Source organism: Sturnus vulgaris, chromosome 1 (assembly GCF_052056855.1).
Source record: "Sturnus vulgaris isolate bStuVul1 chromosome 1, bStuVul1.hap1, whole genome shotgun sequence".
Classification (NCBI taxonomy): Eukaryota; Metazoa; Chordata; class Aves; order Passeriformes; family Sturnidae; genus Sturnus; species Sturnus vulgaris.
In genome coordinates, this window is record NC_142243.1 from 62,766,165 (window position 1) to 62,787,887 (window position 21,723).

The 21,723-nt window shown below is 36.1% G+C and overlaps 1 long non-coding RNA gene across 1 annotated transcript in view; it reads right to left on the minus strand.

Moving 5' to 3' along the window:
• Window positions 1-21,723, minus strand: part of LOC148225257 (uncharacterized) — a 129,750-nt gene that overhangs the window by 22,248 nt on the left and 85,779 nt on the right. Inside the window, exons 2-3 of the long non-coding RNA XR_015799133.1 lie at window positions 17,806-17,880; window positions 15,822-15,935 (exon numbers count right to left, since the gene is read on the minus strand). This is a non-coding gene — a long non-coding RNA (uncharacterized LOC148225257). The remainder of the gene's footprint in view (window positions 1-15,821; window positions 15,936-17,805; window positions 17,881-21,723) is intronic.

The following is a 21,723-nucleotide window of genomic DNA, read 5'->3' on the forward strand; positions in this document are numbered from 1 at the left end:
GCAGACCTGTGGAGAGAGGAGCTCACACTAGAGCAGATTTCCTGGTAAGGACCTGTGACCCTGTAGGGGCCTCACACTAGAGCAGAGCTGTGCCTGAAGGATTGCACCCCATGGAAAACTGACCCATGCTGTGGCAGTTTGTGATGTTCATAGCTCATGGGAAGGACTCATGTTGGAGAAGTTAATGGAGGGCTGAATCCATGAATCCCACACTAGAGCAAGGGAAGGACTCCTATCCCTGAGCAGCAGCAGGAACTGTGGTGAACTGGCCATAAACCCCATTCCCTGTCTCCCTGGGCCACTGAGGTGAGGAGATAGAGCCTGGGAAGGAGGGAGAGGTAGCAGGGAGGTGTTTTAAAGATTTATTTCTCATTATCTGCTCTGATTTTGATCAGTAATAAATTCAGTTAATTTCCCCAAGTCAACTATGTTTTTCCCATGGCAATAATCAGTGAGTTACCTCTCCCTGTCCTCATTTCAACACATGAATCTTTCATTATATTTTCTTTCCCCTGTCCAGCTGTGGAGGCGAGAGATAAAGTGGCTTTGGTGGATGTCTGACATCCAGCCAGGGTCAACCCACCACAGCATGGCCTTAAGTTTCAAATAAATTTGTCTTATCCCTTCACACACTGCTCCAATGGAGGCATTACCTTTATAATGCTGTTTCTCATTCCATCTTATTCATGATGCAGAAATCATATCTGTGGGCAACATTCTACTCCTCCTGACTTTTCTAGTGTGTTTACACCACAGAAAATCCTTGAACCATAGAATTCATTTACGAGGAGATCCTTGAGGGAACATCTTGCAAGAAAACAAACGTGAACCTGTATTGTTGTGCTAATTACTGAGTTTAACATGAGAACTGCAGTGAGTGGAAAGCCACAGTGTGGGTGAGCCTCATTAAGATACAGCATTCCTGATTAATTGTTGAATTAATTGAATTGAGATGGAAGGATAGATCACTTTCTTTGGCATAATTAAGAACTCCTAGGAATAAGTAGATTAAGTGGAAGAAAATTAACATTAGTGGTTTTTTTCGGGTTCTGTCCTTATCCTTTCATTTGTATGTGCTCTTGGAAGGGCATTCAAGTGAATACTGAGATTAAGAAGTTTTTGCAGTTCACTGATAATCAGTTCTGCACCTCCAATGCTACTGTTAAGAGTAATATTTCTCATATTAATACTATTATGCAAATCCAGCTAAATAAGAACTGAGTAAGTAAGGCTGAGTGCAAATCAACACCAACTTTGGAAATAGCATTTACTATGGACTACACATCAAAACTCGATTGTAAATGTTTTTTCCTCAACTAACTCATAGTTATGAACAAGCTCAGAAAGTGAGTTGATCATATACTGTACACAACAACACAATAAAGACTTTCAATTTTATAAATTTCCTATGATAGATTAATTTCCTAGTTTTGGATAACAGTTCAGTCCTTCACAGTCCAGTAGGATGCCTATGCCCTATAACTGAAAAAGAAACCAGCACTATTTCAGTCGGGAGAGCTCTGAAGTAAGTGCAATGATGAATAAGCAGCATGGTGCCCTGATGGTATGGATTGCTTCAGTCTTACTGATTTTTGCTTTTATATCAACTGGATAAAATTACTTCAGACATAAAGTATCAGTCATCTTTTCAATTAAAATTTAGATATGGACTTATAGCTGAATTTTTACACTATGGTAAGAGAGATTTGGCACTAAAGCCCATTTTATCCTACTGTAAAATTCAAAGTGCTTCTACTTCAATTTTGGTCAATTATAAGAAAATGAAGGACTTGCATTAAACAGAATTTGTAAAGAACATAAATGAGACAGCCAACCTTTCATCGGAATAGACCTGATTAACTAGGTCAGCTTCTCCAATGAAACAGAAAAGGATGTATATTACCAGCCAATTTCTAATATGGCTTTTGGAATCCAGGGACTAAAAGTTGGAAGAAGGAACAAACACTTAGTGGAAAATAATTTAAATCTTAATATAGTAGCAATCTCAAATAAAAGTTATCCAAACCAACAATTCCAAAAGGAACCTTTCATTAAAGGATATGCCTCTAGTTTCATGGAAGCATCAGAAAACCACAGCACAACACAATTTCCTCTCCCTCTTTAGAACCAGGCTGTATTAAGGAGGATGTGGATTCTTATTCAGATTCCTGATTCCTGCATTATAACCATTTAATATTGTAATTTGGAAACAAATTATGTCTCTCATCTTGTCAGCTATGATATAGAAAAGTAAGCTCTTTCTCCCAAAGTTTTTAACTCCTTCATAAATAACCGGTATAGACCACATTTAATTGTGTTTTCCTTTACTCTTAAAATATTATTATGCATAGTTATACAAGTAAGAAAAACAAGGCAAAACATTTCTGCTCCGTCCAATTCATAGTCTGGGTTTCTAAACATTACTTGAATGGGGTAAATGTTAAACTACTTTTGTGGTCTCACAGAGAGTCCAGGAATCTCTTCAACTTCCAAATATAATTTGTACTACAGTCTCAAGAGATGCATTAACTTTTCTGCTAGAACGTCTACACTGCTGTGAAGTTTTACTCTAAAACAAAACAAAAAACTTGCCAATATTCTGACAAGTGAAATTTCCATTTTTTTCACAGAAAAAAATGCTATATGATCTGTCCACCCTGTAAGGAACAAAATCCTTCACTAATTAATGTCACTGATACTACTATCAGCTGCTTAGATCATGTTCTCAGCACTTCTATGTTGAAATTCTGAAGATAGCACTGGCTGCAGCTGTTTCATCACCAGGAGAATCGAGTAGTTACACAATCATCACAAGAAACAATCTGTTTTTCAATTCTAATGCTATAAACTCCTGCCAAAGCTAAATACACTTTTCAAATCTTTGGCAGAAAAGCTAAACTCCTCAACTTGGTTCTCAAATTGATCACCAGGCCTTAGAAATAGGTGAGCCTCAATGGTGCCATAAAACAGTTCTTTAGAGATGCTGTGCTCTATGGAGACAACAGAAGTAGTCATATTTAAATATCTTCTGGAATTGCTGTTACAGGCAGGTCACAATAGTACTGCCAAGAGTGTATGTGATATGATAAGACACATTTAAGTGACTCCAAGTACATTTGAAAAGCCACAATTGCAACATTGCTGGTCTGAGCCTATAGAAACAACCACAATGGGAGAATATAGAGCCAAACCAAGTCTCTCTTACTCTCAATTCTATTTGAATTCAGTTTCATGTGTCACCATAAAAGATAAAGTAGCACATAGCAATTTTTCTAAAATCCACATACCAAATTCAGTCAAGTGACAAATGCAATTGCTAACCTCAAATGAAAATTTTTGGGGAGAGGGAAGGGTGAGGGGAGAGAGAAGATATTGCTTGAATTTAATACTTGATAGTTAAAATGTTTAATAGTTAAAACCTTAATAGTTCTGAGTGACTGTAAATTTCAGATAGAAAACATTAAGTCCCTCTAGCTGAAGTCTGAGTAATTTCACGTGTATTTATCAATGCAAGGAAACTGATCTTTTAATTTGATTGTTAGGACAGTCATACAGAAGAGGAGAAACAAGTTTTAAATTATTTTTCTTTCTGATCTGACCTGTAGATGTGATTCTATACTTTCAATATCTTAAGTGCAATAATTCAGTTCTCAATTGTGTCAAAATTTTTGGAGGGTCTTGATTTCATTCTAAATTCCTGTTCAGTACCAGAACACTTACAACCACTCTGTACTTGTCTTTATCTTCTTTTACCACCGTTTTAGGTGCCAGCAGGTAGGAAAATTGGACTATAGGCAAGACAGTGAATTAAATCTTTTCTGTTTTTTTTTTTTAACCAAAGTTCTTCACAAATAGCAAATTGTGTTGCTCAAATTAATTCGCCTGAATATTTTTTACTAATTAACAACAGTTTCTCCTGATAGATAAAATTTTCCCATCATCTTTGACGTGTGATTAGATAACAGTATTCTCTAGGTGACAGTACATGAAAAAGATGAGACTTCTGCACTCGGCCCAGATATATTACACAAAACTATGCAACATCTACAAATTGTCAGAGTAACTGTAGAAAATGGGTCACGAGAACAAGTAAATGAAACTTCTCACTTACATTTTAAATCTAAAGTTCACTTCATAGGATGATATTCTAAACCACAAACCACAGCTAAAATCTCACAAGATATTGCACCAATTGAGTAACAAGTGAATAGCCAAGAAAAAACAATAACTGTAAAAAAGAGCCCAAGAATTCTACTTAGCTGATGATTTTTTACAGTGGGATTTATCCCTGGGACTTGTGGCCATGCAACCACAAGATATAAGGTAAAACTAAATAAACTACATGTATTTTCCAATTAGGAAGAAGGGCTTTCACTACTTCATAGCAAGTTCAATTTTATTGTACATGGGAATCTTTAGTTTAAAAAACAACCACGAAGTACTTCACAAATGTTGCATGCTCAAAACTGTAGATTAAACTTCTCTATGTTCTTGCTGGTTGTGATAAATTATTTGCTTGTGCTGGTACTGCTTACAGTAGGCCACCTATTTTCTTCTCTTGGCACTTGAACAATGCAGCACATATGCCATTTTATTCATCACTGTTTATTATTAATTAAGAAAATATACTTATTTACATATATTTCTTTCATATCTAAGGTAGAGGAGGAATCTTAGGACAGAAAAATTGAGTTGAAAGGGACCTACAATGACCTTTGACCCCAACTTCCTGACCACTTCCAGACTGACCAAAAGTTAAAGCACAACTTAAGGTTTTTGTCCAAATGCTTCTTTAACACTCACAGACTTGGAGAATTGTCCCTCAAGAGTCAACAGCACCTCCCAGTTTGGTATCATCAGCAAACTTGGCCATGGTACCTTCAACACCTACATCCAGATGACTGATAAATATTTTAAATAGAACTGGCCCTAGAATTCATCCTTGATGCATGCCATTGGTGACTGGCCATCAGCCAGAGGTTGCACCATTCACTATAACCCTGGAGCTCTGTCCTTTATCCAGTTCTTCACAGAATCACAGAATTATTTAGGTTGAAAAAGGGCTCTGAGATCAGAGAGTCAAATCTTTGACTTATCACCACCTTGTCAACTAGATCATGGTTCCATGTCCAGCAATTTCTTGAACACCTACAGTGATAGTGACTCTATTCCCTCCATGGGAAGTCTAATTCAGTGTTTATCAACCATTCCACGAAAAAATTCCTTCTGATGTCTTAAACACCATCAACTCACTCATCTCACAGCTGGACAACTTGTCCCAAAGGATGCTGTGAAAGACAGTACCAAAAGCCTTATTAAAACCCAGAACTACATCTAGCACGCATCAGAGATGAGACCTTACTGAAGAGGGATCGAATTAGTTAAAAAGGACTTTCCCCTTGTGAACTCACATTGACTGTCTGATGATTTCACTGTTTCTAAAAAGTCTTTCAGGAGTTCTCAGATAAATTTCCCATCGTTCTTCCAGGTACTGAATCAGTTTTGCAGAGTTGCACACCAGTTTTACACCTCCACGGTAAAGGAACTGTTACAATAAATTAGGTGAAGTCTAATGATTCTGACAGACATCGTGGATCACTGCACTGGGTTTTGTGTTCAGTGGATTGTTTGCCATCATTTGAATTTATTGACCTGAAATCAAAAAACTGTGCAGATAAACAGCAAGCTTTAGTATCCCAGAAAAACATATATTGGTGAAAACTTTGCTATATAAAGAAAAGACTCTTTGTATAACAGGAAATAGTACTTTTATTAAGCAATTAATTTTAGATTATATGAGCAGAGTTGAATCTGTGTTTTCAGTTAATCTCCATTTATTTGATTAATTGAAATAAACAAACATACACTTGTAAATCTAGAATGGAGATATTTTTCACCAAAGCAGGCAAAGAAATGACTTAATATATCAAGCCTTTAAAACCTCTGCTTCAATTGTTGTTCTGAGCCATAAATCCTATTAAGGCAGTAAAATCATGCATTCAGAGGACAAACAGCATCACACCTTATTCTTATAGACATTCTGCATTTTTTCCAATTATTCTGTGTGGTTCCATATGAGAGTGAAATATGTTGTATTGGATTAATCTAAAGTTTTGGATGCTAATATTGAAAAAAATTTTATTTTAGCAAGCCACGTGTTAGATTTGTAGTAAGGGCATGTCTCTGAAAACAGAAAGTTTTATTTTGCAACCACCCCATTCCATAACTGAAATACAAAATCCAACAAAGAAATAGATGAGTTCAGTTCTACAGATGAGGAATTGCAAGGAAAAAAATACTACACACATGCACCCAAGACAAATGTAACAATGAATAAAGAGGATTTGCTTGCTTGAGTATTTCAGGATTACAGATTTTGATTTTCAGTACAAATGATATTAATGTCTGTCCTAATAAAATAATTTTCAAATTTTCAAATATTTTGTAACTGATGCTAGAAAGACAATAGTTTTCTTTTCCCTTAAGAGCATCCAAAAGCTAGTTTAAACTCGATAAACACAGTTAAAACTAAGTAAAATAGATGAAAACACTGAGAAATAGATAAACAGAGTTCTCTACTACAGACAACACTATCACTCGCTACTGCAATATTGATTTGCATTGTCTTTTGCCGTCTCACACTGCAATAAGAATTTGTCCTTAGTGTGCACACCCTACATTGTCAGCAACCTGAAAATATGTCTCATTTTTTATGGACAATTTAAAGAAAATTCATTTAAAGAAAATTTAAAGAAAATCCAAGAGAATTACGCTTGTTAAGACCAATACTGTCAAGGAATCTGCTATAAAGGAATCAGTATGTATTATCATGCAGGACCACAGCAACCTGTTTAGTAGTTAGTAATTAACTAATTATCTAATAATGAAGGTATTCTTTCATATATTCTTGCTTTAGGTTTTCAAAGGAAATGCTGTTCAGTTCTCAGCTCCAGCTGAACTGCAGAGGGAAGGGAAGATCTCTGGATATTTCAAGATAAAGCTCTCAGCTTTGGTTTGTGTACTGTAGAATCAACAGTGTCAGAGGAGAGGTCTTCCTTTTCAGAATTGTCAATCTGGTACCAGGAAAACTTCCAGAACACTGTTTAAGCATTGTAATTAGTAACCCCAGAGTATCTCTCAATAACCATTCAGTGTAAAACCTGAGAAATTGAAAGTTAAAAATTTATGTCTCATAATTTTCCGAATTTCTTGCAAGGAAACGCCTGGTCAAAGATGTGATCTCCTGTTCCCTGCAACCTAAAGAACAGATAATAAGGGCAAGCTTATGTCAATAGAAGACGAGGGCAGCTTAATATCTTGTCTCTGGGAGTGCCCTGAAGTAGGAGCTTGGATAAACAATGCAAGAGCTCGGCAGATTTAGATTTTTTTTTCTTTTCCAATACATTTGTCTACCAAATGGCAGCTCAGGGAGCTTTAAAGACAGATAATGGGTACCAAGAATCATCTTATTAATTTCAGGCACATACATAGGATTACTTTCTAGTCAGTGGAGAGAAATAAATCACCAAAGCCACACAGTTCACTCATTCCTGAAGTCTATCTTTGATTTGAAAAAAAATAAAAATTCATACTTAAATGAATTGAATAATCTTTCAAAAGTAATTGAATTTTCAAATGCAGTTTTGGTCACCTACTGTGGGAAAGGTCACTGCACCTTTTCTTTTTAAGCTCAATATCTGGATAATTCATTTGATACCCCTAGATTTTGTGCTGTGAGATGACATAATTCTTTGATCTTATACATATTATTATTTATCTTACAGAGTTCAATTTCTACTCCATTTTTTTATTTCTCATAAAATAGTCCTAAGGCATACAATGCCCTTTACAAAATAGGCTATAAACATCAGATCTGTAGCACTAAAAATACCGGTGAATTATCAAATTTTTGGAGTGACATAATAGCTTTTGCTTTTGTTTGCTATTTAATATTAAGAACTCTCAAGAAAGCACATTTTGACTTCCACTGATTATTAAGCTCATATATCTTCAGTACCACAGAAAATTTTTATTATATGAAATATAAGTTTTTCATATTGCTATTCAAAATAAAAAGCTCTCAAACTGTGGGCCTACTATTGGTGAACATCAGACATTTATATATCTTATTATATCATCTCATTCTTACCAAATAATTTAATTATTTTTATTTATTTATTTATTTATTTTATTTCTTTAATTCTCAGTCCACCTTCCCAACAAACTATTCAAACAAGACAGCATAATCTTCAGATTTGATGCTGATTTTGCACTGTGCTTTTAAACCTTTAGTGTTTGAGTAGTTTGATAGCATGCAAAATTATTATCATATCATTATACTCTTGTATACTCATTTGGGGTCTCTTGTAGAGTAGAGAGAAACTGTTGGATGCTTTCTGCTTGCCCATACTTTCATAGAGTGTGAAAGATAATGGCTCCATTTTTCACGTTTCCTTCTGTCATTAATATGATTTTAAAGTGAATAAAGAAAGAACAAACAGCATTCTAAGAGTGATGGAAAGTTTCTGAGCTAACCGAAATTGTTGCTTCAGATGCTCCTCATCAGTTCTCTGAGATGCTATTGTCAAACAAAACTGTAGAAACCAGCTCTGAAGGCGGCTCAGAGATGTTTTGCAGTTTAGAGTTTTATAAAGCATCCAAGGAGATCCTGGTGCAGCAAGTGAGCTTTCCTCATCCAGAGTGACCTACCAGGTGTTGCAAGGACAATTCTCATTTCTGGCATCTAGAAATGCCCTGAGCCTACCCTACCATTTCCAAATGTCATATCTGTAAATCTGAAGCCAGATACAAGAAAATATTGGATAACAGGACTTTGCTGGCATTCAGGCTGTTCAAATGTGATCACTCCAAGGCCTATTGAAATATTTTCTGATTGGAAAACCACAACTACAGCTGGTCCAAAACTCAAAGACTAGAAATTCTTAAACTGAAGTCTTCCTGAATGATCATAAAATATTATTTCAAGATGGAAAATACAAGGTAGTTCCTTGCAGAGAAAAATTCATTGATACATGAACTAGAAAAACTGTTGACCACAGCAGCTCATCAGAGAAGAATTTCACTTCTTTAATGTTACATGAGTGTATCATTATAGCTTTTGGTCTGGTTTAGAACACTGCAGGGGAAGAGTCAAATTATTGTTTAAAGCAGTGATGCTTAACACAGATTTCCACAAATAAATTTTTTAATTCAGTGTTTCAAAAAGATCTTAAATTTCCACCTCTTTATGAATAGAAGGCGTCTACGTAATTTTGGTTTATATTCCTGTGAATGATCACAGGTCATAAAATTTCATAATTTTATCCATATATTTAGCCCAATCAATTAATGAAATTACCTAAATCTTGGCCCCAGAAAGCATTCAGTGTTGATTTGAAGAAAATCGTTCAAAAACTTAAAAGAAAAATAAATATCAATTTAAAATTAAAAGACAGATATAAATGCTATTTATGTTATGAGTCACTTATGTGTAATAGTTAATGTATTTCATTATGTTGTATATTTCAAAAACTATTGAAAAAAATAACCTAAACTTGTTCACTCGTTAAATTTGAGTTGCTACTTGTGGCAAATGCTCAGACAATAACTGTGTTAATGCAAAGAAGGCTTTGCATTGCATATGTAAAGCACACAGCAGGACTGTCAGTCAGCATCATTCCCTGCATAAACTTGCGTGCATACTTGTGCTGAGTGTGGAGAACAGTTTGAATAAAACACTCAATTTACCAAGTGGAATTCTTTTTACATATTGAGACAGTTTAATTTTGCCTAACTATTGCTAGTGAATTAGTAGCTTAGAAGTGAGGTAATAAATTAGTTAAGCAATATTTACTCCCCTGCTGCCTTTTTCCTCTTACATAACTTGTTCCTTTTTCTCCTTGACATCTATCTTGTAACAATTTATTCTGTAATTATGTTTCATTTTTTTTTTACATCAAGTTTTTTCTGACAAGCACAAAAGTTACTGGCACGTTTTTCCTGACTATGTTGTCTGTCAAAATCAATCATTCTCATCCTTATTAAGGCACTCTGAGGTTCCTTCTGTTTTTTCTGCTTTGTGGCTTAAGACTCTTGTGCTTCAAACTGCTCATCGAAGAGAAGCATATGACCTCAGGACGGCTGTCATTTTTATTAAGATGTGCAGATACCATCTTTGCATTTAACTGTTTTGACTCTTCCTCTACTCAGTCATTTTCTGTGTTGTTCTGTTCTAGGTCTATGCATCTATAGATGCAGAATAATTTTTTTAACATTACAGCAGGGATTCAGTACCTACAGATCACAGTACCATTACAGTGATAAAGATGTCCCAGATACTCTCAGAGAAAGATAAAAAAAGAAAAACAAACAACAACAACAAAAAAAAAAACCAAAACAAAACAAAACAAAAAAACAAAAACAAACAACAACAAAAAACCTAACAAACAAAAAAAACCACTTTAAGCCACAGAAATTAATTAGAATCAGAAACAAAAATATTGAGAAGTTTGAGCTGAGGCACTTAAGACCAGCCTTAGGGTTTCTATAATTTAAAATTATCTAGAACAAGACTACTGCATTTTACCATGGAACCTGTATTTCAATTGTAGGTCTGCTTAGTAAGTCAAAAAATCCAATTTCTTCTTATGTCTGCAGCCAAGCCCACTCGTAAAGTTCCAGATTTAAACACGAGTTCAAGATGGCTCCTAAACTTTATACATATGTGTAAGTGCACAATTAATCTATCAAAGTTACATCCATTATCTATTAAAATTTTACTATATGCAAAATAACAAAAAAGCACCAGTTGTTCAATAAGGAACACCTTGGCATCAGTTTAAAGGAAGTTTTCTTTCAGAGATTAAAGTTTACAAGTTCAGCTTTAGGTAAAGCTTCAGCACCTGAAATCTAGACAAAAAAAATAAGCATTTTTATTGTTTTCAAAATATCCACTGAAGTAATCGTTCAAGTTTAAATTGGCTGCAGATACCCATCTGAGAGCAAGGAGGTGTGTGGACAATTTCACAACTCAGTGGGTATTCACTGAGTGGGTGTGCTTGTTGTTTAATCCCTAAATCAAGCAGAAATGGGGAAAGCTAAAATTCTCCTCATATACATTGCCCCTTAATATGCAACATTTCACCTACCTATTCAGTGTATCTTCCTATCTCTACATCCTTCAGAATTATTTGATTTCTTGCCTCTAAGGCCCTCTTAGGAAATGAAGCATCTCGTTATTCTGTTGCCAGACTATAATTCTAGATGTTTACTTTATAACCATTTTTCCTCATGCCCATTATCAATATTTAGTTTGTAACCATATTTTTCCTCCTGACCACTCTCTTGCTTCATCTGATCATTGATCTCTGTAAGTGCCCATTTTGCTTCTTTCTTGTTTGTGTCCCACTACAGCCCCATGACTACAGAGAAGTCCCATGAATACACAACCTGAATACATTGCACTAGTATGCTTATGTGAAGATGGATCAGGTGGAGGAAATAGAATTGATCACCTCGTTTTAGAAGAAAAGTGTCTTCCCTGCAGCTGTTGAAGAGAGAGAAAGGAAAACAGAATCTCTCTTCCTATTCCCAGAACTGAAGATAATGTCAAAATTCGAAATAACTTCATGCTAAGACATTGGTGAGGTGAGAACTCATTTCAGTGTGGGACTGCACAGAGCTGGGGATGTCAAGGGTATTCACATCCTAGGTTTGTTTTCTCTGAAGGAGTCCTACAAATATCTACCAGTTTGCACCCAGGACTTCTCTTTTTGTTGCAATTCAAATAGCAGGATTTTTACTCTAACCCTTCAGTGAAATTAAAGCATCCTCTCAGGGCTCTATCCTATGTCATGCATCAGACTGATGCAGTGGGTATGAGAGCCGTGTTTTCCTACCTACTTACATTCAAAAAGAAGACCTTGAGTGTCTTCAACAAAATCAAATTAATTCCTATGCAGAAACATTTTTTTTATGTCATATTTCCTGGATGGAATGATTATTTCAGTGACACCAAACATTATATTTTCTGCCCTAGATTTTATGCAGGTTAGGGTTAATCACTTAAATTTGTCCCAGTACTAATTGGCCATACCACTGTAGGAACCTCATAAGGCCAGGGTACCTTGCTGTAAATTTCAGGTGATTCAGCAGCATCCCTTCCTCCTTCCTTTGAAATGTTTAAAGGTTTTCAAAAGGGACAATGCCACAGGTGGCAGCAGTCTGCCTTTGAAGAGAATCTGGACTAGGTGACCTCCAGGGTTCCCTTTCAACATGAATTTCTATCTTTAAATGAGCCATTTGCCTCCCTGCACAATATAGCCCACTGTAAGGCCACTCTAAGACCAGTATTTATTCAAGTAAAGGGGAAAATAACAAAGATACAGCTCTGCATCTCTTATTAGTGTGTGTTTTTCCAGCATGCCCAAGAGCATGTGCAGTGTGGGTATCAGGCCGAATGGACAACTGATAGAATTACATCAGACAAGGTGCAATAAGTACTCCCAACCTGGCCTGGATTGTGCCTTGCAGTTTTCAAGGAGCATACTGATGATTTGATGCAAGCTAAAGACATACTCTCCTAATTTACTAGTAGGCAGTGGACCTGCACCATCTGCTTCTTACTATAAATGCACCACTGAGTCCAGATCCTTAAATACATCTGAATAAATTTGTGATGAGCTTCAAATATACCTTTTTTTGTACTTTGGGGCCAGAATTTACAATGAGTATAAACAAGCATTTAATGTGTATTGAGTGTTTTCCGCTGAGCTTCGCTGGCCAAATTTGTTTTCCAACCAAGCTGGAGCTATTGCTGTACAGTTTCCAGCACAATTACTCACAGTATTTTTGTATTCTTTCCCTGTCTCAGTGTGTTTCTTCCTTTGACATTTTCCATAACATCTTCAGTTTGTCCTTAGCCTTGTGGGAAACAGAAGCAAATCATCTCTCTGAATTCAGACCACACAAACAGAAGGCTGAAAGGATTGCAGTGAAACATATTTCTGAGCAAAGGCTATTCAACATAAACATACTGCCATTCGGTTCCAGGCACAAAAAAACATAAATTTTCTTCCTCTTGCTTTTTTTTCTCTGACCTTTCATTCTCTTGGGGGGGAAAAAACCCAAACAAAACAAAAAGAAACCCCAAGTAACACTGTTATTTCTGGGAAAAAAAAAAAAAAAAAAAAAAAGAAAGAAAAGAACATATTTGGTTTCAAGACATAAGAATATGATTTCACCCAAAGGTCTTCACAGTTGGGAAATACAAATTACAAATTATGTTAGTGAACGTAATGGAAATGCACATTCTATCATTGTTACTAGTCAGACACATGCAAACTGCAACACTTGAATCCTTGTAGCTGAGTATCAGCTGGTGTTAATCATCAAAGCTCCACCAGTCCAGAGGAGATCTCCCCACTCAGAGCAGTTGAGGCACCACTGGACTCCTACACTCTGCATCCACAGCACTGGATATGGTATTATAGAAACTGGCAAGTGCTCCTGACCATGGCTTTGAAGTGGTACCTTCTTGGCTGTCTAAACAGTTATGTGCTCTGGGGAAAGCAGCAAGGCAGAAGGGACATTAGCACCCATACAAATACTAAATTGGACATAATTAGAAGATGTAATTTACCATAGCAAGATACAGGCTTTAGAGATTAATTCACCATGCTACTTACTCACACAGTATTTATGGGAAGCACTATCACCTGTGTGCCTAAACCCATGCAGTTATCCCCTTTTCCCAAAGTCAGGAAAGACTTTCAACCAGGAGTTTTTGGAATGGGTCACGATTTTTTGTGCCATCAATCTTGGCTCAAAAATGTGGTCTCAGTGCTTGAAGTGCAAAGCAAAAATTCATGCTGCCAGTGGTGGTGAGCCGTTTTTGTGGGTTATGTAAGTAATAATTACTGAGTAATACTATGCAGAAAGATGAGCTGCAGAAGGAAGAACTTAGAGAAGACAAGAGTCCAGGCCATTGCCTGTGAGGGTAATCACCATAGATGCTGTGCAATGAACCAGCCATTCTGTAGGTTTAACAGCACAAGTCCAAATGTCCAGCTCTTACAAGAATAGATTTGCACTTGTCCTGTGCTATCATGCCAGCTCCATCTGACTGATGAGAACTACCTAGCATGATCTCAAGGATTACTGAAAGAACCCAACAGTCCCCCATTCACGAGTCAGAGAGAAGAGAATCAATTTCACATATAATCTCATCATAAAAATTCTGAAATGGAGGGCAAATACATTTTGAACTAAAATTCATAGGAGGTATCCCAGCAGATATTTAAACATTTCCTTTGTAAACTTTAAACATATATTTAAAACACTGTCATAAAAAAAATCTAGCTAAAAGGCAAAATCTAAGAAATTCACTGGCAAACAATCCTCTCTCAATGCTTGTCCTGATAGAAGACTTGAGAAACCTGCAGCCACAGGATGGCCACAGTGATTTTATTACAATATATATGGAAACTGCTCAAAATCTGTTATAGAGACAACTGGCACTCAAAATCATGTCTTATAAACCTAGAAAGATGAAAGTTGTTCAGGCTGTGGCCAGAGAAAATTAATAATAACCTCCATTCAAGCAGCAAGATTTATGAGACTAATGTATTGCCACTCAGATTGGAACCTGTACCATACAGAGAAGCAGATTTAAAGAAAAAAAAATCTTCACAGTTAACCTTTTTATTTAGACACATGATTCACAGAATTAGGTTTTGCTTAGCTCTATCAGAGGATTATGTGCTACAAACTCAGGTTTGCACACAGGGTACCTGTGGGAAGTCACTAGTCATGTCCCAAATAGCTCTGGCATATGGCTACGGGCCAGACACAGTCAGAGCTGCTTCCAAATTGCATGACTTGATATACACACAGAAGCCAGCACTAACCCTGAAGAGAAAAATCCACTTAACTTCTGATTGCTATAAACTCTCGTGTCATAGAACTGATTCTTAAACAAGAAATACATAGTAAATGAGCTCCCAGGTACAGAAGTCATTATACAGCTTATTGAACTTGTGCTTCAAAACATCTGGGGGTTGTTTGGATTTTGCATTTTCTGTTTATTTGCTTGTGGACAGCTTTCTTCCCTCGTTTGATCTGGCTATTATTCTTTTGCCAAATTATTTTCTCTCTGAATAAAGTTCCATCAGTTTTGGTTCACAACCATGATCACAGCTGTAGCCATTTAAGAATCATCTGCAGTTTTCATCACTTGACAAGACTATCAGTTCTTCATGTGCTCTTGAATCATTGTCCCACATCCTCTGCTGCTATCACACAGAATTGTATTATGTTTTTGTACAGAAACCATTTGTATGTTCTCCTGAATAGGAACTCAGCAGCTTAGTAAATATGTGGACTATTGAAACAACGTGTTTATTCTTAATATTGTTCTTCTGAAACACTGGAAAATTTCCTTTCCTTTCACAGATGTAGGTGTAGCCTGATGTGTGGTGGATGACTATATCTAATGAGGTAATAGAGAGCTTGAGAAAGCCCACAGAATGCTAGCACTTTCACCCAAGAAGAAAGAAAAATATTTGAAAAGTTTCCTTCACACTTCACTCTCCACTATGAGAGATAGTGGATAGGATCTACATGATGTACTAGCATTTTAGAATATGGCTTTGAGACAGGAAGACAGGAGAGAACAGTCAAATGTTGCTTGTGAAAAGGCTCAGGGAAACTTGTTTGGAGTCAAAGCAGAGAGCAAAGATGTTTGAATGAGTTGGGAATTGGGCACTGATGGCTTGCTTTTCCTCCCAAGCAGTTATTTTTATTCCATTTTCCCAGTCACCAACCTGTGTTACCATGGTTTTGAGGAGTGCTTAGCTGCTCACCAGCCTCATGAAGCTCAAAAGCCTCACGTGGGTCATGTCTAGTCCTTGGCACACTCAACATGGAATACTCCAGACCTGAGTAACAAAGAAGTGATATAAAACGTGTCATTAAGAATTAAAAAAAAAAAATAAAATAAAATTGAGAAAGAAAAACATGCTTTCATCACAAGTATGCAAATGTGGGGTTTAGTCTCTACCTCGTAAAATACAGGAAGTTTAGGGATTCAAATAAATTTCATGTGCTTACCTTGAAATTCCTCTTAACAAAGTATTGAAATGGAAAATGAGAGCCATTTTTTTTTAGTTGAAAAAAATCCATGAGACTGAAGAATATTTTTAATCTTAAAATATACATGAAAATAAAACTGGGGGATGGATATTGTTTACTTTAAAACCAACTTCTTTTCAAGAAATGCTTTCTGGAACTAATTTCCTAGAACAATGTGATGTTCACTCATTTTTTCCCTTTTGGAAAAAAAAATAATTTTCGAAAAGGAAAAATACGGGTGGCTGAACTAGGCAGCAAGACATGAGGATTAAAAGGACCAACATTCTCCAGCATATTTTATGATGTCAAATACTTTCCAAGGCCTAAGACCAAAGTTAACCAAATCCAGTCCTTAGGTCTGTGCATTAATCTACAGTCTTAAAACAATAATTGCAGATAATTGAAGGTATCTGGCTAACAGCTGAAAAAAAGATTAAATGTAAACTTTTTGTTTGCCAATACTTCATAGTTTTCAAGCGAAGACACTATTTAAGTTTCATGTCCTTTGTAACAAAAATGAAAATATCTATTACTTTGATTTTTAATGGTTTTATTTTAGATTTTAAAACCTCAGAAACAAAACAATGTAGTAGATTCTCTGTTGCCTTACACACACAGTTCTACTTCAAGTTCTTCCTCACCCTTGGGATTAAACATTGACTTTTGTTTTCCAGTGTGAATGGTTTTGTTTTGGTATTGTTGTGGGGGTTTTTTAATCATCTTTGGGAATATGTCAAGACCTTGTCAAGCCTTTTCTGTTAAATTAAAATTCAATTACGTTCTAAAATCTCTTATGTACACAGGTCCAAATACGTAATATTTTCCTTCTTGACCAAAATTAATCGGGCTAGAAGAACTATTTCTCACCACGTGAAGACAATTCTAGTGCATCTGAACAACACCACATGGATTTCTACCCTTTACACATATTCTTCATTCTTTGCTGTCCATTTGAGTAAACTTTTCTTTTTTTTTTTTTTTTTTTTTTTCCAAATAGGCCAAGCTGATGAAATGCCACAATGAGAATATTCTGTAAAAACACGCAGGTACAGAAGTAATTTCACAGTATTCTCTGGCCTAACTTTCTGTCTCTGGGAAATTTAACCACCCATACATAGAATTTGTTGGCAAGAAAATATTGAAGCTGAAATGCACCTACACATATCTGCATATAAATTGTCCCTACTTACCTGGTGTAGACAATTAACTGCAAATCCATTTAATGTGTTCTTAATCAACCGATTGCAGTGCTATTTCAGCATCACATGGTATGATACTAAGTGCTCAGGAGAAGGTATCAACTTCTGTATTTCTTTCAAACCACAACAACAAAATCATGTTTGTTTGGCATGGCATATTTTAATTGAGTATTTAAAGCTTATATTACCATCCCACAAGAGTGGGTTAGTTAAGTTCCATACTGGCATCTGGAAGATTTTTACCATTAATTATACTATGTAAAATCATTCTTCAAATTCCCTATTATTCTAAGTCGGCAACTTTTCATAACTGAAAAGTATCCAATACCTGTAAAATATTAAATCCAATTTATGGGCTAAATTTTGGATGAAATTCTGGACAAAATATAACATCCATTTGGCTTATTATAGTTACAAACCTTTTAAACATTACCAACAATCTGAATTAAATCTATTTGATAATGTAAGGTTCACTTACTGTTCGCAGTGAGAACACAGCTTTTTCTGTTCCAATTTGTAGTTCAGGGATTCCCATGAATCTCATTAAGTTTGCCTGTTAAAAAATGTTAATGAACTAGAATTATTTCGATGGATGGACTTTATGGACAGAACCACTGTGAACAGCCAGAAGGCCCATTATTTCCTCATCAGAATTAGGCTGAGATTGTCTAATATTTCTTCAAGCATCTCTAATTTGGAACAAGCCATCATGATTCTGTGATTCTTTAGCCATGTGTTATCACTCTCGATCTCAGAGACTCTTCCCTATTTTCTTGACTTTTTTAATGCAAACAAATCGCATTTGAAGTGTCATTTTGCCAAAGAACAATTCCTACCTTGCAGCAAGCCCAGGCAGTCCACTTTCATATGCATTCAGAGGTGAGGAACTTCACAAAGCTCTGCTTCATGCAGTGCATAAGTACTACTTGAGAAATATCACATAAACAATACAGCTCACAGTATAATTTTTCCCCAACAAAAGAAAATAGTTAATGTTAACATAATGCAGGATATGAAGCACACAAACAAAATATACTGAAGCCAAACTGTTCAGTTTGCCCCAGCAATGTCCTGTGCTGACACAGAGATGTTTGGAGAATCTCATCATGGCCTTCTATTCTGAAGGTCTGCATTATGTCAAGGCTGTCAAAACCTACTTTTCTGTTCAAATACTTGAAATACTAACCACAACATACATGGTGCTTGAGAAAACCATGTCTTCCATAAACAGTACTCAATGTGCATATAAACATATACATTCTTTAAGGCACAGCTGACAGATCCCAACAAACACCAGACATACCAGTATTTTTAAGTTTTCTTTGCAGGCAAGTAATGATCTCTTCTGCCATTAGTTTAAAGTGTAGCTAGTTCTGTAACAGAGGTCTTGAGTTTAAGTTCACAGAAACAACTCAAACTGAAATAGAAAGTATGTATATTTTAGTTGTATTACTGCTGAGCATTTAAAAATTGGTGTTCAAGTGCTAAAGAAAAAACTTACTATCATGAAAAATTACACAACTGGAAAACCTGAGGCTTAGAATAGAATCTTGTATTTTAAAAATCCTATTATTACAATAAATTCAGTCTTAGCAAGAGGATAAATAAACAGAAGATTTAATTTGAAGCTGTAAATTAATCATATGACAAAGAGACCATGCTTCATGCTCTATACCTGAGCTACATAATCTCATATATCTGAGGTACATTGAAGGGGCATGATGTCAGGAACTGGCAGTGATTCAGCTAAGAACAGGTTTTTCTGCCATTTCAATGAAAAGGTTATGTTTCTGTCCTGATTTTAAAAGTAAGAAAGATTCCAAAAAACCATTATACCCCTCCAAAATCTCACTTTTTTCTGAAATTCAATCTAGCAAACGGAAGTCTCAATCAGACAACCTAAGACAATAAACAAGTAAAGAGTCTAACCCTACCTATGAACAAAACTTCATGGAAGACTCTTGCTGTTTTCTTTCCACAGGGGAAAAATAAGCTCGTTTGAAAACTAGGTAACTGCTCAATAGACACTACAGAGCTGTTTGCAACCGACCCTTCGGATATCATTCATGTCCAGCAACTTGTCTTAAATTCAGATACCCCTTCCAAGTTTGGAGTTGTGCATCTTATGCACCGAGGGTAGACTGTAGTGTCTGTTCCACCTGCAGTCTGAACCATCTAGCAGTGTGTTATAAACACAGCTTTGAACCCAGAGCCTGGGCAGGTTCAGCTCTGGTCTCAGCAAAACTGTTCAGCTTCGAGACCTCGCTTCAGTCTGTGGTGCAAATTCCTCATGAGTTGCACCTGTCAGCAAGGACTGACTCAGCACACATTTTGCAGGCTCTAAAAGGTAGATTTGAACGTTTTAAAGACAATTAATTCACTAATCTTTTTTGTATTGTCCTTTAGTGAGATTGTGGTTAGAAAACATATTTGCATTTTGGAAACAAAATAGAAGGAAAAACTGACAGACTAGGATTTTAGGGAGAACAAGATACTAAACATATATAGAATTAGACAGTAATATTTCAACATGGAAAACATTGATTTATGACACCAAGCATTATGGGAATTAAAACTAGCAACTTAAAATTTTGTGGAGATACCAACATTTCCTAAAAACTTCATGTTTCAAAGCATCCTGCTTTTAAGATTCTGATTTTTAAACTGGGCACCAGTCAATGGAAATAATACAAAAGTGATCTATAAGAATATTGTTTCTGTTGAAAACTAATTAATCAGGGAGGATGTTAAAGGCAGATGTTTTCCAGAGGATATTCTATCTATTGTTTAAAGCAGGTGGTCCTAAACATCTTTGTTCAGAATATAAACAAAACAGAGACATTTAAAGTTCACTGAAAACAATCATGAAAACCTGAACAAAATGCAGAATGAAAAATGTATACTCTAATGACTCCAAGTGCATATTTGTAAACTGGCAAGAACCATTTCATTACATCATCTTGTGCTGGGTTTTCTTTCAATAGGATTCTGAGTTGCTTGAATGGAAAAACAAAACCATTCAGTAGCTACTTTGAGTAAAGGTGATTGCAAACACCTAGAAAATTAAAAGTTTCAATTGCATTGTGGTAATTTCATATCAATATCTTGGATGAAATATTACTGCACAGTGGACTTAGAATAGACCTAGGGGTGTTGATGCACAAACAATATGATCAGGTAATGTGCACTCACAGTCCAGAAAGTCATCTATATGCTGGGCTGCATAAAAAGAAAGATGGCCAGCAGATCAAGGGAGGTGATTCTTCCTCTCTACTCTGCTCTTGTGAGACCCTGTCTGAAGTGCTTAATCCATCTCTGGGGTCTCCTGCACAGGAAAGCCATGAACCTATTGCAGCAAGTCCAGAGAGGGGCTGCAGAGATGATCAGAGGGCTGGAGCACCTGGTAGAGTTGGGGTTGTTCAGCCTGGAGGCAGGAAGGCTGGCAGGAGACTTTGCACCTAAAGGGGCCAAGAGAGCAGAGGAGGGACCATTTACAAGAGCATAAAAGGGGGAATGGCTTCCAACTGAGAGAATCTTCAGATTAGATACCAGGAAGAAATTCTTTGCTGTGAAGGTGGAGAGACACTGGCACAGCTTGTTCAGTGATGGATGCTCCATCCCTGGATGTGTTTCAGGCCAAGTTGGATGGATCTTTAAGCAACCTAATCTAGTGGAAGGTGTCGCTGCTCATGGCATGAAGGTTGGGACTAGGTGATCCCTAATGTCCATTTCAACTCAAATCATTCTATGATTCTATGACACATTTTAAAATCTGATAATCACAGTTGATAGCATCTCCTATCATTCTAATTCTCAAGTAACAGAAAGATGTTAAGTCAAAACTCAGATTTTTCCACAAATAATAAGAAAGTCTGATATTTGTCTACACTTAAACTGTTAGAATAGGGGAAAAATTACATGTATATATACAATACCAACTTCCATGGCACCTTTCAATCAAAAAAATCTTAAATTTAACCCATTCTTACCCTTAGGTTGAAAATTGCATCATTGGCAAACAATGAGAGATACAGTGTTCTATCAATATTATAGTTTTTTAATTCCAATTACCAGCTAACAAAGTTAAGCAGCAATGCAAAATAAAGAGTTTTATATAATTCTCATAGAGAATCCTGTAGCATCACAATACAATTTAATGTGATCTAGTCAAGATCCTAACTTAGAGCAAGGCCAACTTAGATCTGTTGTGAAGGACCTTATCCAAATCAGTTGGAATATTCCCAAGGCAGGAAATTTTGCAACCACTCTGGGAAATCTGTTCCAGGGACTGATCATGCTCATGTTAGAAAAGCATTTTCTTAATATCTAATATGCTTTCCAATGTTCCACCTTGCATCTGTTGCCTCTCCCCAGTCACTGTACACCTTCAATGAGA